At 46.0% G+C, this 22466-nt stretch overlaps 9 non-coding genes across 9 annotated transcripts; all 9 read right to left on the bottom strand.

The window, feature by feature from the left end:
• Window positions 1-2384: 2384 nt before the first annotated feature.
• On the bottom strand, window positions 2385-2547 carry LOC134952945 (U1 spliceosomal RNA). Its single transcript, XR_010185311.1, has one exon. It is a non-coding gene; the product is annotated as a U1 spliceosomal RNA (small nuclear RNA).
• Window positions 2548-2699: 152 nt separating this feature from the next.
• Window positions 2700-2863, bottom strand: LOC134951734 (U1 spliceosomal RNA). Its single transcript, XR_010184419.1, has one exon. It is a non-coding gene; the product is annotated as a U1 spliceosomal RNA (small nuclear RNA).
• Window positions 2864-3534: 671 nt separating this feature from the next.
• Window positions 3535-3697, bottom strand: LOC134953359 (U1 spliceosomal RNA). Its single transcript, XR_010185536.1, has one exon. It is a non-coding gene; the product is annotated as a U1 spliceosomal RNA (small nuclear RNA).
• Window positions 3698-4367: 670 nt separating this feature from the next.
• LOC134952505 (U1 spliceosomal RNA) lies at window positions 4368-4530 on the bottom strand. Its single transcript, XR_010185013.1, has one exon. It is a non-coding gene; the product is annotated as a U1 spliceosomal RNA (small nuclear RNA).
• A 152-nt stretch (window positions 4531-4682) lies between these two features.
• Window positions 4683-4846, bottom strand: LOC134951421 (U1 spliceosomal RNA). The gene has a single exon (XR_010184165.1). It is a non-coding gene; the product is annotated as a U1 spliceosomal RNA (small nuclear RNA).
• Window positions 4847-5516: 670 nt separating this feature from the next.
• On the bottom strand, window positions 5517-5679 carry LOC134952262 (U1 spliceosomal RNA). The gene has a single exon (XR_010184824.1). It is a non-coding gene; the product is annotated as a U1 spliceosomal RNA (small nuclear RNA).
• A 152-nt stretch (window positions 5680-5831) lies between these two features.
• On the bottom strand, window positions 5832-5995 carry LOC134951852 (U1 spliceosomal RNA). Its single transcript, XR_010184514.1, has one exon. It is a non-coding gene; the product is annotated as a U1 spliceosomal RNA (small nuclear RNA).
• Window positions 5996-6669: 674 nt separating this feature from the next.
• LOC134952389 (U1 spliceosomal RNA) lies at window positions 6670-6832 on the bottom strand. The gene has a single exon (XR_010184925.1). It is a non-coding gene; the product is annotated as a U1 spliceosomal RNA (small nuclear RNA).
• Window positions 6833-6984: 152 nt separating this feature from the next.
• LOC134950591 (U1 spliceosomal RNA) lies at window positions 6985-7148 on the bottom strand. The gene has a single exon (XR_010183484.1). It is a non-coding gene; the product is annotated as a U1 spliceosomal RNA (small nuclear RNA).
• Window positions 7149-22466: the final 15318 nt, after the last annotated feature.

The following is a 22466-nucleotide window of genomic DNA, read 5'->3' as shown; positions in this document are numbered from 1 at the left end:
CCAATAATAAACCAAATTTTAAAGATAATCACACTTGTTATCAAGGGAGCGCAAAAAATAAAATGTACAAGCTCTTTATTTTTAAAAAATATATATAGACAGAAGAAACCCACATTCAATAAAATACAATGGAGTCAACATATATAGGCACCACTATCCATATCTAAATGTAATCAGGATCTATTTCATATTGCCCTTGATGACAACGGAATGTTTATTAAAGTGTCCAAAAAATCCTCCTGGATACAGCTGTTGTAATTTAATCGTTACTTTCCAATTGTAATTGATACATTAAATTCCTTCTTGTGGATGAACAGCAACAGTTGTAACCAACGCCTCTTATTTACTGCAGTTAAAGTTCATATGTAACTCACGTGAGTAATGAAAGAAAACAGGGGGAGAGCGCTGTGATGGTTGGTGAAACACAGCGGTATGCTACGACCCCCGTTAACCGTGGCTGGATCTTATTGGCACTCGCGGTCGGGATATTTCTCCCTGCCGTGGGGTAGAGACCTCCTTTTGCTCGGTCTCAAATTGCTTTTTCCCCTTCACCGCTGTCTTTACATCAGACGTCCGCCGTGATGTAGCTCGTTCATGAACGGGCTTATATCTCAGCAATCAGAGTGTCCGGTAATCACTTTCTCCGCTGTTATCCAAGAGCGGTTTCGTCAGAGGATACATCAGCAGCCTAGCAGGCTCTTTTTAAAATACACCGGACCAATAGCATTACTAATTAGTTGATTGGATACATACATGTACTAATTGGATGCATACATGTAATGACCCACATATGGAACAACTTTCTAATTGCAATTGCACATATAAAGGCATTTCATAATATAAAAATAAGCAACATGGTGATTAAAAATAATAATAAAATAAGCAACAAGGTGGTTTAAAAAATAACAGAAAATATATAATCTATATACAGATTAACCTATAATCTTTCAATCAATACCTCATATCTATAATCACATATACATAATTCAGAGACTCAGCACTAAGGATCCCCATTTACTTATATAAAACCTTTTAGGGTAACATAAATCCATGCCACTACTAAAGCAGTTCTTGTGGCGCAGGGGAAACATCACCTGCACTCTATGCAGCTAGTCCCATGTTCGAATCCAACCCGCTCAGCTTAACATCCATATTATTTATTTACTTTTAATGGGATCATTCTATCAATTCATTTTTACCTTTAATTTTTGTTAATATTATTTCTATATTTCATTATTTTAACCCCTGGAATAATTACATTGCTGTTTAAACAACAAAAAGAAATGAAGAAAAAATAAATATTAAACAGACAATTTAAGGATTCGAAGATTTAAATATTTAAAGATTTTAAAATTTAAAACAGGGAGGGGGGGGAGGGGGGCCTTTTGGGAGAAGGAGGGGAAAAAAAAATAGAAAAAAAAATATATATATATAGAACCAAGAGAAAGTGTAAAAAGAGGATGGAGGAAGAAATCTGATGTTCATCATTACTAGTGGATTTTACTAAAGAACTTTAAAGGAACACACACAACAGGATTATACAGTTTCATCCTAAGAGGAAAGCTGTTTCCAAAATAGCTACTTCTAATAATTTTGTTTATTTATTAAACATACAATAAATGGATATTCAATAAATAATATATTAGGTAAATCAATAGATAAAATCTTCAGAGACTGCCAATGTTGTTCAGTTCGATGCTCTCATTCAGACCATCAGGTGTAAGGGTACCCAAAGAAAAAATCCAAAATGCCTCCCTTGTCAAGTAAAGGAGATTCAACTGAGGCAGCACAAGGGAACTCTCATCTGGGGACAACAACTGCAGGGAGAACACATATTTTCAGATGAACATGGGAGGGCAGAAGGCTGCCTAATACTGAAGCACCCCCAAACAACAAACCAAATGCAACAACTAGTACAAGCATTCCTGGGGGAAGGCCTGCAGCAGATGGATTTGCATATGGTGATGTCATCCAAGCAGTGGGTCAAAGTTGGCTTCAACCCTCGTCTGCATATGAAAAGAGAAAAGGGGCGTGCAGGGCATGGCGGCCTTTTGCGGCGCTTGGATGACCCCTAGTTCGCATTAAACACCTCCACCCTACTTCGGTGTGGGGCTCATGTTGGCTATGCCCCAGCCCCTGAAGCATTCAAGCTGATTACTTGCAGCAGCTGGGCACTGTAATAGCTCCAGAGCTGCTCTGTAAGGCAACTAAAAGGGTGTGGGCCCTGCAGCACTACCTGTAGTTCGCATTGTGCGTTGGAAGGCACAAAGTAAGCAGACGGGAGAAGTCAAGATAGTGCGCAAGGGCATAGAAGGTAGTGGCTCAAGAAAAGAGAAGTGTAAACAGACAGCAAACTAGGCTGGAGAGAGACATGAGACAAAGAGATCTGAATTATACGAGAGCCGACCAGGGGAAACACAAATTATGCAGTCAAGTTTCCCACATTTGGGGATATCGCAGGAGCAGCACACCCAGAGTGCAATTGGTGAGCCTTGCCCTGGGAGAAGCACCTTCATGATCATAGTATCTCACCTGGCAGGTAAGTAGGAGTTGGGCTAGAGCTGGGGAGGGTCGCTGCTCGGGCACCCCCCTGTCAAGTGAAGGAGATCCAACTGAGGCAGCACAAGGGAACTCTCGAAAGAAGAACAAGGCTAGAGGAAGATCTGAGACAAAGAAATCTGACTTTTACCAGAGCTGACCAGAGGAAAGCACAAACACAGTCCCCCACTACCACAAATAATGCTGTCAAGTTTACCACATTTGGGGAAATAACAGGGGTCAGCATACCCAGAATGCAATAAATGAACCTCACCCTGGGAGAACAATCTTCATGACCATGGTATCTCCTATGCAAAATAAGTATGATTTGGGATAGGGCTGGAGAGGGCCGCTGCTCAGGCACATCTCTGTCAAGTAAAGGAGATGCAACTGAGGCAGCACAAGGGAACTCTCATCTGGGGACAACAACTGCAGGAGGTACACATATTTTCAGATGAACATGGGAGGGCAGAAGGCTGCCTAATACTGAAGCACCCCCAAACAACAAACCAAATGCAACAACTAGTGCAAGCATTCCTGGGGGAAGGCCTGCAGCAGATGGATTTGCATATGGTGATGTCATCCAAGCAGTGGGTCAAAGTTGGCTTCAACCCTCGTCTGCATATGAAAAGATAAAATTGGCATGCAGGGCATGGCGGCCTTTTGCGGTGCTTGGATGACCCCTAGTTCGCATTAAACACCTCCACCCTCCTTCGGTGTGGGGCTCATGATGGCTATGCCCCAGCCCCTGAAGCATTCAAGCTGATTTCTTGCAGCAGCTGGGCACTGTAACAGCTCCAGAGCTGCTCTGTAAGGCAAGTAAAAGGGTGTGGGCCCTGCAGCACTACCTGTAGTTTGCATTGTGCGTTGGAAGGCACAAAGTAAGCAGACGGGAGAAGTCAGGATAGTGCGCAAGGGCATAGAAGGGAGCAACTCAAGAAAAGAGAAGTGGAAACAGACAGCAAATTAGGCTGGAGAGAGACCTGAGACAAAGAGATCTGAATTATACGAGAGCCGACCAGGTGAAACACAAATTATGCAGTCAAGTGTCCAACATTTGGGGAAACCGCAGGAGTAGCACCCCCAGAGTGCAATGGGTGAGCCTTGCCCTGGGAGAACAATCTTCATGACCATGGTATCTCCTATGCAAAATAAGTATGATTTGGGATAGGGCTGGGGAGGGCCGCTGCTCAGGCACATCTCTGTCAAGTAAAGGCGATTCAACTGAGGCAGCACAAGGGAACTCTCATCTTGGGACAACAACTGCAGGGAGAACACATATTTTCAGATGAACATGGGAGGGCAGAAGGCTGCCTAATACTGAAGCACCCCCAAACAACAAACCAAATGCAACAACTAGTGCAAGCATTCCTGGGGAAGGCCTGCAGCAGATGGATTTGCATATGGTGATGTCATCCAAGCAGTGGGTCAAAGTTGGCTTCAACCCTCGTCTGCATATGAAAAGAAAAAAGGGATGTGCAGGGAATGGCGGCCTTTTGCGGCGCTTGGATGACCCCTAATTCGCATTAAACATCTCCACCCTCCTTCGGTGTGGGGCTCATGTTGGCTATGCCCCAGCCCCTGAAGCATTCAAGCTGATTTCTTGCAGCAGCTGGGCACTGTAACAGCTCCAGAGCTGCTCTGTAAAGCATGTAAAAGGGTGTGGGCCCTGCAGCACTACCTGTAGTTTGCATTGTGCGTTGGAAGGCACAAAGTAAGCAGACAGGAGAGGTCAGAATAGTGCGCAAGGGCATAGAAGGGAGCGGCTCAAGAAAAGAGAAGTGGAAACAGACAGCAAACTAGGCTGGAGAGAGACCTGAGACAAAGAGATCTGAATTATACGAGAGCCGACCAGGGGAAACACAAATTATGCAGTCAAGTTTCCCACATTTGGGGAAATCACAGGGGCAGCACACCCAGAGTGCAATGGGTGAGCCTTGCCCTGGGAGAAGCACCTACATGATCATAGTATCTCACCTGGCAGGTAAGTAGGAGTTGGGCTAGAGCTGGGGAGGGTCGCAGCTCGGGCACCCCCCTGTCAAGTGAAGGAGATCCAACTGATGCAGCACAAGGGAACTCTCGAAAGAAGAACAAGGCTAGAGGAAGATCTGAGACAAAGAAATCTGACTTTTACCAGAGCTGACCAGAGGAAAGCACAAACACAGTCCCCCACTACCACAAATAATGCAGCCAAGTTTCCCACATTTGGGGAAATCACAGGGGTCAGCATACCCAGAATGCAATGAATGAACCTCAACCTGGGAGAACAATCTTCATGACCATGGTATCTCCTATGCAAAATAAGTATGATTTGGGATAGAGCTGGGGAGGGCCGCTGCTCAGGCACATCTCTGTCAAGTAAAGGAGATTCAACTGAGGCAGCACAAGGGAACTCTCATCTGGGGACAACAACTGCAGGGAGAACACATATTTTCAGATGAACATGGGAGGGCAGAAGGCTGCCTAATACTGAAGCACCCCCAAACAACAAACCAAATGCAACAACTAGTGCAAGCATTCCTGGGGGAAGGCCTGCAGCAGATGGATTTGCATATGGTGATGTCATCCAAGCAGTGGGTCAAAGTTGGCTTCAACCCTCGTCTGCATATGAAAAGAAAAAAGGGATGTGCAGGGCATGGCGGCCTTTTGCGGCGCTTGGATGACCCCTAATTCACATTAAACACCTCCACCCTCCTTCGGTGTGGGGCTCATGTTGGCTATGCCCCAGCCCCTGAAGCATTCAAGCTGTTTTCTTGCAGCAGCTGGGCACTGTAACAGCTCCAGAGCTGCTCTGTAAAGCATGTAAAAGGGTGTGGGCCCTGTAGCACTACCTGTAGTTTGCATTGACGTTGGAAGGCACAAAGTAAGCAGACAGGAGAGGTCATAATAGTGCGCAAGGGCATAGAAGGGAGCGGCTCAAGAAAAGAGAAGTGGAAACAGACAGCAAACTAGGCTGGAGAGAGACCTGAGACAAAGAGATCTGAATTATACGAGAGCCGACCAGGGGAAACACAAATTATGCAGTCAAGTTTCCCACATTTGGGGAAATCGCAAGAGCAGCACACCCAGAGTGCAATGGGTGAGCCTTGCCCTGGGAGAAGCACCTTCATGATCATAGTATCTCACCTGGCAGGTAAGTAGGAGTTGGGCTAGAGCTGGGTAGGGTCGCTGCTCGGGCACTTCCCTGTCAAGTGAAGGAGATCCAACTGAGTCAGCACAAGGGAACTCTCGAAAGAAGAACAAGGCTAGAGGAAGATCTGAGACAAATAAATCTGACTTTTACCAGAGCTGACCAGAGGAAAGCACAAACACAGTCCCCCACTACCACAAATAATGAAGTCGAGTTTCCCACATTTGGGGAAATCACAGGGGTCAGCATACCCAGAATGCAATGAATGAACCTCACCCTGGGATAACAGTCTTCATTACCATGATATCTCCTATGCAAAATAAGTATGATTTGGGATAGGGCTGGGGAGGGCCGCTGCTCAGGCACATCTCTGTCAAGTAAAGGAGATTCAACTGAGGCAGCACAAGGGAACTCTCATCTGGGGACAACAACTGCAGGGAGAACACATATTTTCAGATGAACATGGGAGGGCAGAAGGCTGCCTAATACTGAAGCACCCCCAAACAACAAACCAAATGCAACAACTAGTACAAGCATTCCTGGGGGAAGGTCTGCAGAAGACGGATTTGCATACAGTGATGTCATCCAAGCAGTGGGCCAAAGTTGGCTGGAACCCTCATCTGCATATGAAAAGAGAAAAGAGGTATGCAGTGAATGGCGGCCTTTTGCGGCGCTTGGATGACCCTTAGTTCGCATTAAACACCCCCACCCTCCTTCGGTGTGGGGCTCATGTTGGCAATGCCCCAGCCCCTGAAGCATTCAAGCTGATTTCTTGCAGCAGCTTGGCACTGTAACAGCTCCAGAGCTGCTCTGTAATGGAAGTAAAAGTTTGTGGGCCCTGCAGCACTACCTGTAGTTTGCATTGTGCATTGGAAGGCACAAAGTAAGCAGACAGGAGGAGAAGTCAGGATAGTGCACAAGGGTATAGAAGGGAGGGGCTCAAAAAAAAAGAAGTGGAAACAGACTGCAAACTAGGCTGGAGAGAGACCTGAGACAAAGAGATCTGAATTATATGAAAGCCGACCAGTGGAAACACAAATTATGCAGTCAAGTTTCCCACATTGGGGGAAATCACAGGGGCAGCACACCCAGAGTGCAATGGGTGAGCCTTGCCCTGGGAGAAGCACCTTCATGATCATAGTATCTCACCTGGCAGGTAAGTAGGAGTTGGGCTAGAGCTGGGGAGGGTCGCTGCTTGGGCACCCCCCTGTCAAGTAAAGGAGATCCAACTGAGGCAGCACAAGGGAACTCTCGAAAGAAGAACAAGGCTAGAGGAAGATCTGAGACAAATAAATCTGACTTTTACCAGAGCTGACCAGAGGAAAGCACAAACACAGTCCCCCACTACCACAAATAATGCAGTCAAGTTTCCCACATTTGGGGAAATCACAGGGGTCAGCATACCCAGAATGCAATGAATTAACCTCACCCTGGGAGAACAATCTTCATGACCATGGTATCTCCTATGCAAAATAAGTATGATTTAGGATAGGGCTGGGGAGGGCCGCTGCTCAGGCACATCTCTGTCAAGTAAAGAAGATTCAACTGAGGCAGCACAAGGGAACTCTCATCTGGGGACAACAACTGCAGGGAGAACACATATTTTCAGATGAACATGGGAGGGCAGAAGGCTGCCTAATACTGAAGCACCCCCAAACAACAAACCAAATGCAACAACTAGTGCAAGCATTCCTGGGGGAAGGCCTGCAGCAGATGGATTTGCATATGGTGATATCATCCAAGCAGTGGGTCAAAGTTGGCTTCAACCCTCGTCTGCATATGAAAAGAGAAAAGGGGCGTGCAGGGCATGGCGGCCTTTTGCGGTGCTTGGATGACCCCTAGTTCGCATTAAACACCTCCACCCTCCTTCGGTGTGGGGCTCATGTTGGCTATGCCCCAGCCCCTGAAGCATTCAAGCTGATTTCTTGCAGAAGCTGGGCACTGTAACAGCTCCAGAGCTGCTCTGTATGGCAAGTAAAAGGGTGTGGGCCCTGCAGCACTACCTGTAGTTCGCATTGTGCGTTGGAAGGCACAAAGTAAGCAGATGGGAGAAGTCAGGATAGTGCGCTAGGGCATAGAAGGGAGCGGCTCAAGAAAAGAGAAGTGGAAACAGACAGCAAACTAGGCTGGAGAGCTCTTCTGTCTATATTTTGCAAACCTGCTCTTGTCCTCTCCAGCTGCTCCATGTAGATTTGACGTCTGGAAAGGTGCATAACCCACTGACAAGCAGGCACACTCCTGCATGAGTTTTCTCTCTCACTAGCTGGATGATACACAATCATTTGCATGTGCTCCACCTCCGACACACCACCCACCCAACCACCCAGTGACCAGAGCCACCCACAAGCCAACTGGCTCCGTGATTTAATTTGCACAGTGTAGTCATCCAGGCAGCATGTCCTTCTCAATGGAAGGATCTCTGGTTCCATGGAATCTTCCACATTCGAATGCTGCGGAATAAAAAGGATTTAAATATTCAGCTTGCTAGCATTCAATGTACCTGCGGCTTGGCTTTAGCACATGGGTCTTCATCCTGTGGCCCTCCAGCTGCTGTGAAACTACACATCCCAGCATGCCCTGCCACAGTTTTGCTATTAAGGTATGTTAAAACTGAGGCAGGGCATGCTGGGATGTGTAGTTCCACAGCAGCTGGAGGGTCGCAGGTTGAAGACCCATGTTCTAGCATGCCTGTTCTATGATGCATGTACCGTGATGTCACAATCAGCTTGAAATGGGGTGTCTAGCAGGCATTTGCCGACAGCCACTTGAGGGAGATGCAGCATATCGGAGGTCTTCGATGCCTTTCCAGCAAATGCACACCACCTGCTGCTGGTCTGGACACAAAACAATGCCCACAATCGAAGTCCCAAAATGCCCAACTACAGGATTCATGTAAGTAGTGAATTTAGGAATGAATTTAGAAGTAGGAAATTAAGTTAGTTCACAAGTACATTCAAATTCAGATCTAAAGTCTAGGTAGGCCTCACGTCCTGGCAGCCCCCAGCACTTAAAAATGCCTTGATTAGAGGTAGAGAATTAAATGTAGATAAAAAGTAGACACAAAATAAGACTCCACAGAGCAGTTATCAGGTGTCTTTATCAATTGTTGCATTTAAAAAATCAAGCAATTAGGGAACACAATGTTGCAACAATGTAACCCTATTTGCAAAATAGTACTAAATAAGTTTGTCGATGTAAGACATTTGCAAAGGCGCATCCAAAACACGCTGGAAAATGCAACTGAATCTGTTTTTGGAGGCTAGAATAGGAAATGTGCATCGGTCCTACAAGTACTGAAAGCTCTTCTACCATCTCCCTTTTCTGAAAAGCCATTTAATATATGGTTTCCAGATAGGGGACATATCAGATATTGCCTTTCAAAAGCAGCAAATATCATACCACTTCTATTGCCATCAAAGATAAACATTGATTGTTTTCAGATATTGGATTGAAAAAGCAGTCTTTATTGACATAAAGAAGCAAAAAAACATACATAAACATTACACACATAAGTACTGTGTTGCAGCACAGCCAAAACACAATACAAATGCTGTCGGTATAGTACAGTTCAAGAACTACAGCACAGGCCAGCCTACACTATAAATCATGAACTGCACTATACATTTAAACTATACAATAATACAACAGTTAATAAGGCTATGGGTGTGGAGTGTAAGAGGGTGAGGGAATCACAAGACCAAAGCTTTATTGTAACACAGACACATATAAGGGGAGGGGCAATAAATAGAAAGGTATCCTTTACTATAGAATGTAGTCCAATCCGACCTCTGTGCTCTTCCACAACTGAAAAACGGATAGTGTTCCCAAGCCTTCCATCCTGGAATTAGTGATGGGTAGTTCATGAATGATTAGTTCAAAATGAACTAATCTTCAAAGTGAACTAGTTCGTTCAGTTCACAGCTTTGGCAAAGATTAGTTCATCAGGAAGGAGGAGTCAGACACAGACAGAATAGAGCCAGCATTAGGCTTCTCACTGTCTCATTCACTGGATTTTCACTTCCTGAATCTGATGCTGTGAAATGAAAGTTAAAAGTACAACACAGCCCAGCAATCAGATCTAATAAAAAATAGCATCTGCACTGCCTAGCCAAAGTGTATGGGGTAAATTTACTAAGGTGGGAGATTTTTTAGAATTGGTGATGTTGCCCATAGCAACCAATCCGATTATATTTATTATCTGCTAGAAGCAGCTAGATAAATGGTAAGTAGAATTTGATTGGTTGCCATGGGCAACATCACCAGTTCTAAAAATCTCCCACCTTAGTAAATTTACCCCTATGTGTGTCTGTGAGTGAGCATGTGTGGTCATGCTGCTCACCTTTCTGTGATACAATCACTGTCCTATTAGTCCAGATGTCCAAACACTTGCTGCTACTTCTGGTACTACTGGTTCCTGTGCATATTGCTGTGCTAAATATTCTGCTGGGTGTTGTGTAGGTGCTGCTGCAGCACTGTTTTTATTCAGCTCTCACTCAGCAGTACTCATGAGTCAGTACATCTCTGCTGCCACAGGGGTCACTGCTGTGCTCAGACATGGATTGGACTCACTCTGTGGAGCTGAGTGAACTGCATTGTCCTGACGACTCGTGAGTCATTCTCCTTGCAAGTAGTTCAGTAGTTCAGCAAGTAGTTCAGTAGTTCAGTGATTCATTACAGTTCACTGATCAGTTCACTGACTCAATGACTCATACAGCCATACGAGTCAGTGCAGTACTTCTCAGCTACCATGTGTGGTACTGCTGTGCTCAGGCATATGCATTGTATGGAGCTGATACTGAACTGCATATAGCCATGATTAATTCACCTAGCATATTAGGTGGTCACAAGGTACACTGTCACTACCAATCAACCAAAGACAAATTCTGAGTGCTGCATGCTATCCTGTAGGGCAGGCATGTCCAAACTGCAGCCCTCCAGCTGTTGTGAAACTACATATCCCAGCATGCCCTGACACAGTTTTGCTGTCAGATGTCAGAGAATGCTAAAGCTGTGTCAGGGCATGCTGGGATATGTAGTTTCTCAACAGCTGGAGGGCCGCAGTTTGGACATGCCTGCTGTAGGGACTGATTACTCTACACAAGACATAGGGGGATATGTATGTCTGTCTGATGAACCTTCAGTCTTGAAATAATTAAAAATATGATGGTACATATACTTAGGTAGTTCTATAGAAGTGATGTTGCCCATAGCAACCAATCAGTGTGTGTGTGTGTGTGTGTGTGTGTGTGTGTGTGTGTGTGTGTGTGTGTGTGAGTGAATACTGAATTCTCATGAGTCAGTTTACCTCAGTTGCCACAGGGGTCACTGCTGTGCTCATGGAGTCAGTGGTGGACTCTATGAAGCTGATTGAACTGCATTGTCCTGACGACTCACGAGTCACTCTCCTTGCAAGTAGTTCAGTAGTTCAGCAAGTAGTTCAGTAGTTCAGTGATTCATTACAGTTCACTGATCAGTTCACTGACTCAATGACTCATACAGCCATACGAGTCAGTGCAGTACTTCTCAGCTACCATGTGTGGCACTGCTGTGCTCAGGCATATGCATTGTATGGAGCTGATGCTGAACTGCATATAGCCATGATTCATTCCTCCAGTATATTAGGTGACAAGCTACACTCCCAATCAGCTAAAGACACAGTGCTGAGTGCTGCATGCTATCCTGTAGGCGCAGGCATGTCCAAACTGCGGCCCTCCAGCTGTTGAGAAACTACACATCTCAGCATGCCCTGACACAGCTTTAGCATTCTCTGACGGAAAAACTGTGTCAGGGCATGCTGGGATATGTAGTTTCACAACAGCTGGAGGGCCGCAGTTTGGACATGCCTTCTGTAGGGTATGATTACTCCACACAAGACACAGGGGTATATGTACTATGAACCTTCAAGTGACATAAAGTTGAGCAGTTGCCCCTAGCAACCAATCAGCTTCTGTCACTTTATATACTGTTGAACATAAATGACAGAAGCTGATGGGTTGCTTTGCAACATCTCCACTTTATCTCTCTAAGGTCTGTTACATTGGGGCAAAGGGACTTTTTCTTTTAATTACTATATTTTAAAAGCAGAAAAAACTAAAAGTGATTTATGACATTACTCTGGATTTGGGTCTTTCACTTGCCTATTATGAAGTAAAAAGGAGTACCAACAATGGGATTAATATTGCAGAGATACATATGTCAGTATAAGGTTGCTATATAACTTATTGCTTTTCTTAAAAATAAAAAATCTGACATATTACACACATCTGATCATTTGAAAAAGATTATAACTCCTACAATGAGCTAGTATTAGAAATGCCTACTCTATGTGTAATAGTCTAGACTAGTTCTAAATCTAATCACTCCTTTCAGTCTCAGAGTCAGTGAGTGAAATGATGAACTAAATGAACTAGATGAACTAATCTTCTGAACTAATCTTTTCAGTGAACTAGATCATAATGAACTAATCACCGAACTGAACTAGATTTCCCATCACTACCTGGAATATCTTTGGTCTTTCGCCAATGAAGAAAACAATCCCTCCCTCCAGCAGACCCTTCAACCACGATACAAGATCACAGCCAAAAGGCCGAGAAGCAACTACACTTGAGCTTAACAAAAATGGCTAAAACTTAGTGGAGGAAAGTGCAGTGCACCAAAACATAAGCTGACACAATCATGGAGAATGTGCCAGCATATATGCTCTTCTATCTATATTTTGCAAACCTGCTCTTGTCTACTCCAGCTGCTCTATGTAGATTTGACGTCTGGCAAGGTGCATAACCCACTGACAAGCAGGCACACTCCTGCATGAGTTTTCTCTCTCACTAGCTGGATGATACACAATCATTTGCATGTGCTCCACCTCAGACACACCACCCACCCAACCACCCAGTCACCAGAGCCACCCACAAACCAACTGGCTCCGTGATTTAATTTGCACAGTGTAGTCATCCAGGCAGCATGTCCTTCTCAATGGAATAATCTCTGGTTCCATGGAATCTTCCGCATTGGAATGCTGCGGAACAAAAATGATTTAAACATTCAGCTTGCTAGCATTCAATATACCTGCGGCTTGGCTCTAGCACATGGGTCTTCATCCTGTGGCCCTCCAGCTGCTGTGAAACTACACATCCCAGCATGCCCTGCCACAGTTTTGCTATTAAGGTATGCTAAAACTGAGGCAGGGCATGCTGGTATATGTAGTTCCACAGCAGCTGGAGGGTCGCAGGTTGAAGACCCATATTCTAGCATGCCTGTTCTATGATGCATGTTCCGTGATGTCACAATCAGCTTGGAATGGGGTGTCTAGCATGCATTTGCTGACAGCCACTTGAGGGAGACACACATCAGGAGATGCAGCATATCGGAGGTCTTCGATGCCTTTCCAGCAAATGCACACCACCAGCTGCTGGTCTGGACACAAAACAATGCCCACAATTGAAGGCTCAAAATGCCCAACTACAGGATTAATGTAAGTAGTGAATTTAGGAATGAATTTAGAAGTAGGAAATTAAGTTAGTTCACAAGTACATTCAAATTCAGATCTAAAGTCTAGGTAGGCCTCACGTCCTGGCAGCCCCCAGCATTTAAAAATGCCTTGATTAGAGGTAGGGAATTAAATGTAGATAAGAAGTAGACACAAAATAAGACTCCACAGAGCAATTATCAGGTGTCTTTATCAATTGTTGCATTTAAAAAAATCAAGCAATTAGGGAACACAATGTTGCGACAATGTAACCCTATTTGCAAAATAGTACTAAATAAGTTTGTCGATGTAAGACATTTGCAAAGGCGCAAACAAAACACGCTGGAAAATGCAACTGAATCTGTTTTTGGAGGTTAGAATAGATGCAGGATCAAGTAGCTCAATGGGTAGGGTATTTGATTAGAATTCAACAGGTTATAGGTTTGAATCCTGGGTATGATAGTTTGAGGTGTTATTTAATAAAGTATGTTTATATATTAGTCACACATGGCTTACTTGTACAAATGGCATGTCACCAGTTAGTGCTGACTGCTGATATGCCATTTGCACAAACACGCCATGTGTGACTGTATATGCATTTAAGGAGGGCACCCCGGCAATACCACAAACCATTGAGTGTCAAGTATACTAGATATATCTTCATATCTCATGTGCTTTCTCTGAGACCAATCTTGTTATGTCCCTTCCCCACAAGGCATGCGCCTTTTGTCCATATTGCAAAAATGGGGAGGGGGGGGCGCATATAATTATCTGTCACAGGGCACCAAAAAGTCTAGTTATGGCTCTGGTATGCATTATGTAATCTGGCAGACCATATCTCCAACACTGGCTGGTTGGAATAGAAATCCGGTTATCTATGTGAGCAAATGACCATCAACGATTTACTCTCAAACACTAGAAAATGGACAAAAATGGTCCCCTAAACAAATTGGTTAAATTTTGGGTTTAACCAATTTGTGTAATGACCATTTTTGACCACTTTTCTAGTGTTTTGGAGCAAATGGTTAATTGACATTTGCTCCGATACATTACCAGATTTTCATTCCATCCATCCAGACTGGATAGATAGCCTGACAGATAATTGTGTAGTGTACGCCCAGGATAACTGTCAGTTGTGCTTTCTTTTATGACGGCACATAAATGGGTGGGCAGATCCAGAGCAAGCACTGCCCACTCATGCATAGTTGTCAACTGATGTGAAGTTCCAGGGGGCAATCTCAGTTATAAAGAAAAGTATCTGGAAATTGTCCCTAGTTTAAAAAAAAAATAAAAAAAATTGATCAACTCCATTTATTTAGTATGATATCCCAGGTGATAGGATGCCGGCAGTCAGAACAACATACTTTATTAAATAACACATCTCAAACTACCATACCCAGGATTCAAACCTATAACCTGTTGAATTCTAATCAAACACCCTACCTATTGAGCTATTTGATCCTGCATAAAAATTGTGAACATTATATGAAGCTATTGGTACTTTGAAAAAAAAAGTATCAGCATTGCAACGCAGCAGATCCATGCAGTTTGCAGCCACACACTACATGTATCTGCTCAGCCACAATGCTGATTATTTCTTCACAAAGTACAAGGTGAGCTCCAAACAGAATTCTCTAGCTTAGAATTATGCCAAACCTAGAAGTCGGGCCCCCCACCCTGGGATCCCCCAGAGGGAGGCCTGCACCGTCATGCGTCAGGCTTGTCCGTTTTGGAAGCAGGCTGATGGGCAGCCCAGGCTTGCTTCAGTCTGGGCTTGGCAGGTCTGGAAGCATGAGCTTGCATTGGGTATGCCTGACCTTGGGTACGCTTTACCTTGAGGATGAAAGGGCCAAGGGAAAGTACTTTTAGCCTTCTGCGTGGTAGGAGTCATACTAGGTAGGCAAGCTGTTTTAGCAGTAGCCAGATCAGCTACAATCTTATTGAGGTCTTCTCCAAAGAGAGTGTCTCCCTTGAAAGGAAGCACCTCCAGGGTTTTCTTGGAATCCATATCCACCGACCAGGATCTCAACCAGCTGTATAAAGTATTACCTTGGAACTGGCTCTCCACTCCCCATTATCTGGTTATCATGGCTTCCTCCGCCAGTGTCCAGACTCGCTTGCTGAAGCTCGGCCACTTCTTCCTAGCAGCAGGCTCCTGGATCACTGGGCAGCAGAGGTGCTTGGGAGCCGGAAGGGGGCGGAGCAATCAGGCAGGCAGTTGCAGTGCTGCCCAGCTATCTGTGGTGTGAGAAGAAGCAGGGGCACCCCACCGCTGGCAGTGCTGCAGCTAGCGGTGGTGGCAGCGGCGAGGCTGCTGGGCTGGGTCTTGAAAAAGGTGGAAAGAAGGGTGTTACGGCATGGAATGTACAAACTGCGAGACCCTGCTGGTAGCGCCTTTGTCTATTTAATAGGAAGGGCACGTAACAGCCGGAGGGCAATGGAGGAAGCCCCTTTAGGGCTGGAGCCCGGCGGCAACTGACTCCGTTGTCTCTGGCAGTTCCGCCCCTGGACTAGAGGAATGGTCAAGAACATGGCAACATTTAATGCCAAAAAATGCAAAATCATACACGTCTCAAAAATACAAAGGCTAACTATAATATTAAGGGCATTATAATGGCAAGAGGAAAGCTATCTAAGTATTACTATTTCAGGTGAGCAATGTAACAAAGCAATAGGAAAGGCAAGTCAGATGCTTGTTTGCATAGGTAAAGAACCAGTAGCAGAAAAAAGTAATACAGGTTGAGTATCCCATATCCAAATATTCCGAAATACGGAATATTCCGAAATACGGACTTTTTTGAGTGAGACTGAGATAGTGAAACCTTTGTTTTTTGATGGCTCAGTGTACACAAACTTTGTTTAATACTCAAAGTTATTAAAAATATTGTATTAAATGAACTTCAGACTGTGTGTATAAGGTGTATATGACACATAAATGAATTCTGTGAATGTACACACACTTTGTTTAATGCACAAAGTTATAAAAAATATTGGCTAAAATGACCTTCAGGCTGTGTGTATATGGTATATATGAAACATAAATGCATTCTGTGCTTAGATTTAGGTCCCATCACCATAATATCTCGTTATGGTATGCAATTATTCCAAAATACAGAAAAATCCGATATCCAAAATTCCTCTGGTCCCAAGCATTTTGGATAAGGGATACTCAACCTGTAATGCCACTGTATAGGTCCTTGGTACAGCCACATTTAGAATCCTGTGTTCAGTTCCAGAAGCCATATCTCAAGCGCCTTGAGTCCTGTTGGAGAAAGAGCACTATATAAATAAATAGTATCAAAATTTGTTTCACGGCACCCCTAGGCCAAAGTTTTTTTTATTGAGAAATTCAGAAAAAAATATAAAATTAAGTAAATTGTGTTTATAGCATGTCATCCTCAGGTTCAGTTATGTTGTGAGGGAATGGTTTTGGCAATTTAATAAAGTATAAATAATTTTAATTGGTCCTGGACCACCAAACTATGCTACCAGTGCAAGAACCCCAGTTTGGAAACTACTGCCATAAAATAAACCTTTTTTGTTTTTTTTAAACTACATGTAATACACCTTAGATCTCAGTTCCTAAAAGGTTTTAAACCCTTGCATACAGTAAACTACACATATTTAAAAATCCTACACCGGGCACAAGTGCTCACGGGCCAATTTCATGGCAGTCTCGGATAGGAGGGCATTGTGGATTCACCAAGGGAATGCTGATGCTGACTCCAAGAAGCCTCTTCAAGATCGCAGGAGCAGAGTCCTCTGCTTCTGCCAAATCCACTGCATGACGCTGGGGCTCTCTTGCAGGAGCCCACACCAGTGGGGGGCACCAGGGGCGGAACTTCTGGCAGGGCAGGCAGTGCATTGCACTGGGGCCCCGCCGCACTCAAGGGCCCACAGCCGCCGGCATTACAATGAGTCACAATGACTCATTGTATCATGCCGCAGCCGCACACCAGCGCTCCCGTCGGGTCTGCGTCCTGCGACTCCCGCCGCCCGCCCGTCGTAACGAACAGATCAGGCCAGGGCACTACGGGCAGCAGCCGCAGCACCAGACACGCTGCCGCCTCTGTAACACACGAAGAGGGAGGAGGGTCGCTTGGAGATGAGAGGAGCAGCGGCACGGGGGGGAGGAGTAGGAGGAGGGAGGTGAAGGAAGGAGCCGCAGCAGCGCTTTGTTACTGGTGGAGGCGCTGCTGCTGCTGCCCCTCTGCTTCACTATAGGCTGTCTTCCGAGAACAGCCTATAGTGAAGCAGAGGGGCAGCAGCAGCAGCGCCTCCACCAATAACACAGCGCTGCTGCGGCTCCCTCCTCCACCTCCCTCCTCCTCCTTCTCTACTGCCCGGGAATCGTCAAGCTGCACGAGGAGCTTGAGCCAGCGGAGAGGGTAAGTATAATTCTTCTTTCTTTCTTTCTTTCTTTCTTTCTTTCTTTCTTTCTTTCTTTCTTTCTTTCTTTCTTTCTTTCGTCTCTTTCTTTCTTTGTTGGGACTGCCTGCCGCTATGTGTAAAAAGGGGGAATCTGCCTGCCGCTATGTGTAAAAAGGGGGAATCTGCCTGCCGCTATGTGTAAAAAGGGGGAATCTGCCTGCAGCTATGTGTAAAAGGGGGGAATCTGCCTGCAGCTATGTGTTAAAAGGGGGAATCTGCCTGCAGCTATGTGTAAAAAGGGGGACTGCCTGCCGCAATGTGTAAAAAGGGGGAATCTGCCTGCCGCTATGTGTAAAAAGGGGGAATCTGCCTACAGCTATGTGTAAAAAGGGGGACTGCCTGCCGCAGTGTGTAAAAAGGGGGAATCTGCCTGCCGCAATGTGTAAAAAGGGGGAAGCTGCTTGCCGCAATGTGTAAAAAGGGGGAATCTGCTTGCCGCAATGTGTAACAAGGGGGAATCTGCCTGCCGTAATGTGTAACAAGGGGGATGCTGTCTGCCGTAATGTGTAACAAGGGCACGCTGTCTGCCATAATGTGTAACAAGGGCAAGCTGTCTGCTGTAATGTGTAACAAGGGCAAGCTGTCTGCTGTAATGTGTAAAAAGTGTACGATGTCTGCCATTATGTGTAACAAGGGCAGGCTGACTGCTGTTATGTGAAAAAAGTGTACGCTGTCTGCCGCTATGTTTAACAAGGGCAGGCTGTCTGCCGTTATGTGTAAAAAGTGTACGCTGTCTGCCGCTATGTTTAACAAGGGCAGGCTGTCTGCCGTTATGTGAAAAAAATGTACGCTGTCTGCCGCTATGTGTAACAAGGGCACGCTGTCTGCCGTTGTGTAAAATAGGGGGATGCTGTCTGCCGTAATGTGTAAAAAGGGGACGCTGTCTGCTGTAATGTGTAAAAAGAGGACGCTGTCTGCTGTAATGTGTAAAAAGAGGAATCTGTCCGCCGTAAGGTGTAAAAGGGTCTCTACCTGGTGTAGTGGTGCTACTGTGCGGCGTAATTTGAATAATGTAGACTACTGTGCACCGTGTTATGAATTGGTATTATTTTGTGGCCACACCGCTTAACCACGAAGCCACGCCACTATGTTTTTTTGCGCGCGCCTACGGCGCGCACTGCCCCTGTTTTGCATGCAGGGGTGGGGCTCCAATGCCGTTTCTTGCACACACAGCTAAAATGTCTAGTTACGGCACTGTTGCTAGGTATCCACTTCCCTGAGCAGGCCCCCCTCACCAGATCCTCTCCAGGGGTGAGGGGGTGGACTTGGATGGGATGGGATGGGGGGGGGGCCCAAGCCATTTTGTCGCACATGGGCCCACTGCTCGCTAGTTCAGCCACTGGGGGGCACGTCTAAAACTCTTCAGTCAGTTCTGGATTCATTCGGACCTGGACTCGTGGGTTTTACAAATAGTGTCCCAAGGGTACAAACTGGGGTTTCAAGAAGTTCCCCCTCACCAATTGTTCAAATCAGCCTTAGTCAGCAGGGAGAAGGTTTTTATTCAAGCCTCTTCGTGGTCCCGAAGCCGGACGGCTCAGTCAGACCAATCTTAAATCTGAAATCCCTTAATTTCTACCTAAAGAAATTCAATTTCAAGATGGAATCTCTCAGGGTAGTGATCTCCAGTCCGGGGGATAAAGGAGATTTCATGGTTTTGGTAGACATAAAGGATGCCTACTTACATGTTCCCATTTAGCCACTGCATCAAGCTACCTGAGGTTTGCAATTCAGGATTGTCATTACCAATTTCAGACGTTGCCGTTTGGTCTGTCCACGGCTCCGAGGATTTTCACCAGGGTGATGGCGGAAATGATGGTTCTCCTTCGCAAGCAAGGAGTCACAATTATCCCGTACTTGGATGATCTCCTGATAAAGGCGAGATCCAGGTACCAGTTGGTGCAAAACATCTACTCTCCCTGACAGTTCTTTAACAACATGGTTGGCTCCTAAACTTGCCAAAATCGCAGTTGGTCCTAATGACGCGGTTGTTGTTTTTGGGAGTGATACTGGACACAGAAGAGGTTTTCTTCTAGTGGAATGGCTCTGGAGATCCAGAGTCTGGTCAAACAAATTCTGAAACCAGCAAGAGTGTTAATCCATCAATGCATTCAGTTGCTGGGGAAGATGGTTGCGGCCTACGAGGCCATTCAGTTTGGCAGGCTCCATGCCAGAGTGTTCCAGTGGGACCTGTTGGACAAGTGGTCCGGATCCCACCTACACATGCACCGGAGGATAATCCTGTCTTCCAAGACCAGAATCTCACTCCATTGGTGGCTGCACAGTTCTCACCACCTAGAGGGGTGATGGTTTGGGATCCAGGACGGGATCCTAGGGACCACGGATGCAACCCTCCGAGGCTGGAGAGCAGTCACACAGGGGGAAAACATCCAAGGAAGTTGGTCAAGTCAGGAAAGTTGTCTCCACATAAATGTTCTGGAGTTAAGGGCCATTTAATAACTGCAGACATAGTACGCACTGGGACGGGTGCCCAGCATCCTCTACGGACTAAGAGAAAAGGATTTACCAGTAGGTATTAAAATCCTATTTTCTCTAAAGTCCTAGAGGATGCTGGGGACTCCGTAAGGACCATGGGGATAGACGGGCTCCGCAGGAGACATGGGCACTTTAAGAAAGACTTTAGTTCTGGGTGTGCACTGGCTCCTCCCTCTATGCCCCTCCTCCAGACCTCAGTTTGATACTGTGCCCAGTGGAGACTGGGTGCTTTTCAGGAGCTCTCCTGAGCTTTCTGACAGAAAGTATTTTGTTAGGTTTTTAATTTTCAGGGAGCACTGCTGGCAACAGACTCCCTCATCGAGGGACTGAGGGGAGAGAAGCAGCCCTACTCTCTGAGTTGCAAGGTCCTGCTTCTTAGGCTACTGGACACCATTAGCTCCAGAGGGATTGGTACGCAGGATCTCACCCTCGCCGTCCGTCCCAGAGCCGCGCCTCCGTCCCCCTCGCAGAGCCGGAAGATAGAAGCCGGGTGAGTATGAGAAGAAAAGAAGACTTCAGAGGCGGCAGAAGACTTCATGATCTTCACTGAGGTTACGCACAGCACTGCAGCTGTGTGCCTTTGCTCCCATACACCTCACATACTCCGGTCACTGTAAGGGTGCAGGGCGCAGGGGGGGCGCCCCGGGCAGCAATATAAACCTCTTTCGCAAAAATATAACATATATACAGCTGGGCACTGTATATATGTATGAGCCCCCACCAATTTTACAGTTTAAGCGGGACAGAAGCCCGCCTCCAAGGGGGCGGGGCTTCTCCCTCAGCACTCACCAGCGCCATTTTTTCTCCACAGCACCGCTGAGAGGAAGCTCCCCGGACTCTACCCTGCTTATACCACGTTAGACAAGAGGGTTGAAAAGAGGGGGGGGGGCACATAATTCGCAAATTACATACAGCAGCACTACTGGGCAAACATTAAGTTACTGTTTTATTCCTGGGTTATATAGCGCTGGGGTGTGTGCTGGCATACTCCCTCTCTGTCTCTCCAAAGGGCCTTGTGGGGAAACTGTCTTCAGAAAAAGCATTCCCTGTGTGTGTGGTGTGTCGGTACACGTGTGTCGACATGTCTGAGGAAGAAGGCTATATTAGAGAGGAGCGGGAGCAAATGAATGTGGTGTCTCCGCCGACAGCTGATTGGATGGATATGTGGAATGTTTTAAATGCTAGTGTAAACTCATTGCACAAAAGATTAGACAAGGCAGAAGCTTTGGGACAGTCAGGGTCTCATCCCATGCCTGATCCTATGTTGCAGGGACTGTCAGGGTCTCATAAGCGCCCACTATCCCAGTTTGTTGACACAGATACCGACACGGATTCTGACTCCAGTGTCGATTACGATGATGCAAAGTTACAGCCAAAATTGGCAAAATCCATTCGATTTATGATTATGGCAATAAAAGATGTTTTGCACATCACAGAGTAACCCCCTGTCGCTGACAAGAGGGTACATATGTACAAGGGAAAGAAGCCTGAGGTAACCTTTCCCCCCTCACACGAGCTGAACGAGTTATGTAAAAAAGCTTGGAAATCTCCAGATAAAAGACTGCAGATTTCCAAAAGGATTCTTATGGCGTATCCTTTCCCATCAACGGATAGGTTACGATGGGAATCCTCCCCTAGGGTGGACAAAGCATTAACACGCTTATCCAAGAAGGTAGCCCTCCCGTCCCAGGATACGGCTACCCTCAAAGAGTGTGCTGACCGCAAACAGGAGATTACCCTGAAGTCCATTTATACACATTCAGGTACCTTACTCAGACCGGCAATTGCGTCGACCTGGGTGTGTAGTGCTGTAGCGGCATGGACAAATGCCTTATCTGAGGGGATGGATAGCCTAGACAAGGATACTATTTTATTGACCCTGGGGCATATAAGAGATGCTGTCCTATATATGTGTGTATGCAAACTACCGGTGGTGCTGCAGGGCCCACACCCCTTTACTTGTCTTGTAGAGCAGCTCTGAAGCTGTTACAGTGCCCAGCTGCTGCAAGAAATCAGCTTGAATGCTTCAGGGGCTTGGGCATGGCCAACATGAGCCCCACACCGAAGGAGGGTGGGGGTGTTTAATGCAAACTTGGGGTTATCCAAGCGCCGCAAAAGACCGCCATGCCCCGCATGCCCCTTTTCTCTTTTCATATACAGATGAGGGTTCCAGCCAACTTTGGCCCACTGCTTGGATGACATCACCGAATGCAAATCCGTCTGCTGCAGACCTTCCCCCAGGAATGCTTGCAATAGTTGTTGCATATGGTTTAATGTCTGAGGGTGCTTCAGTATTCGGCAGCCTTCCGCCCTCCCATGTTCATCTGAAAAGATGTGGTCTCCCTGCAGTTGTTGTCCCCAGACGAGAGTTCCCTTGTGCTTCCTCAGTTAAATCTCCTTAACTTGACG

The sequence above is a fragment of the Pseudophryne corroboree genome, chromosome 8 (assembly GCF_028390025.1).
Source record: "Pseudophryne corroboree isolate aPseCor3 chromosome 8, aPseCor3.hap2, whole genome shotgun sequence".
In the NCBI taxonomy this organism is placed as follows: domain Eukaryota; kingdom Metazoa; phylum Chordata; class Amphibia; order Anura; family Myobatrachidae; genus Pseudophryne; species Pseudophryne corroboree.
The sequence above is the reverse complement of the archived record's forward strand: the minus strand, read 5'-3'. Positions and strand labels throughout refer to the sequence as shown.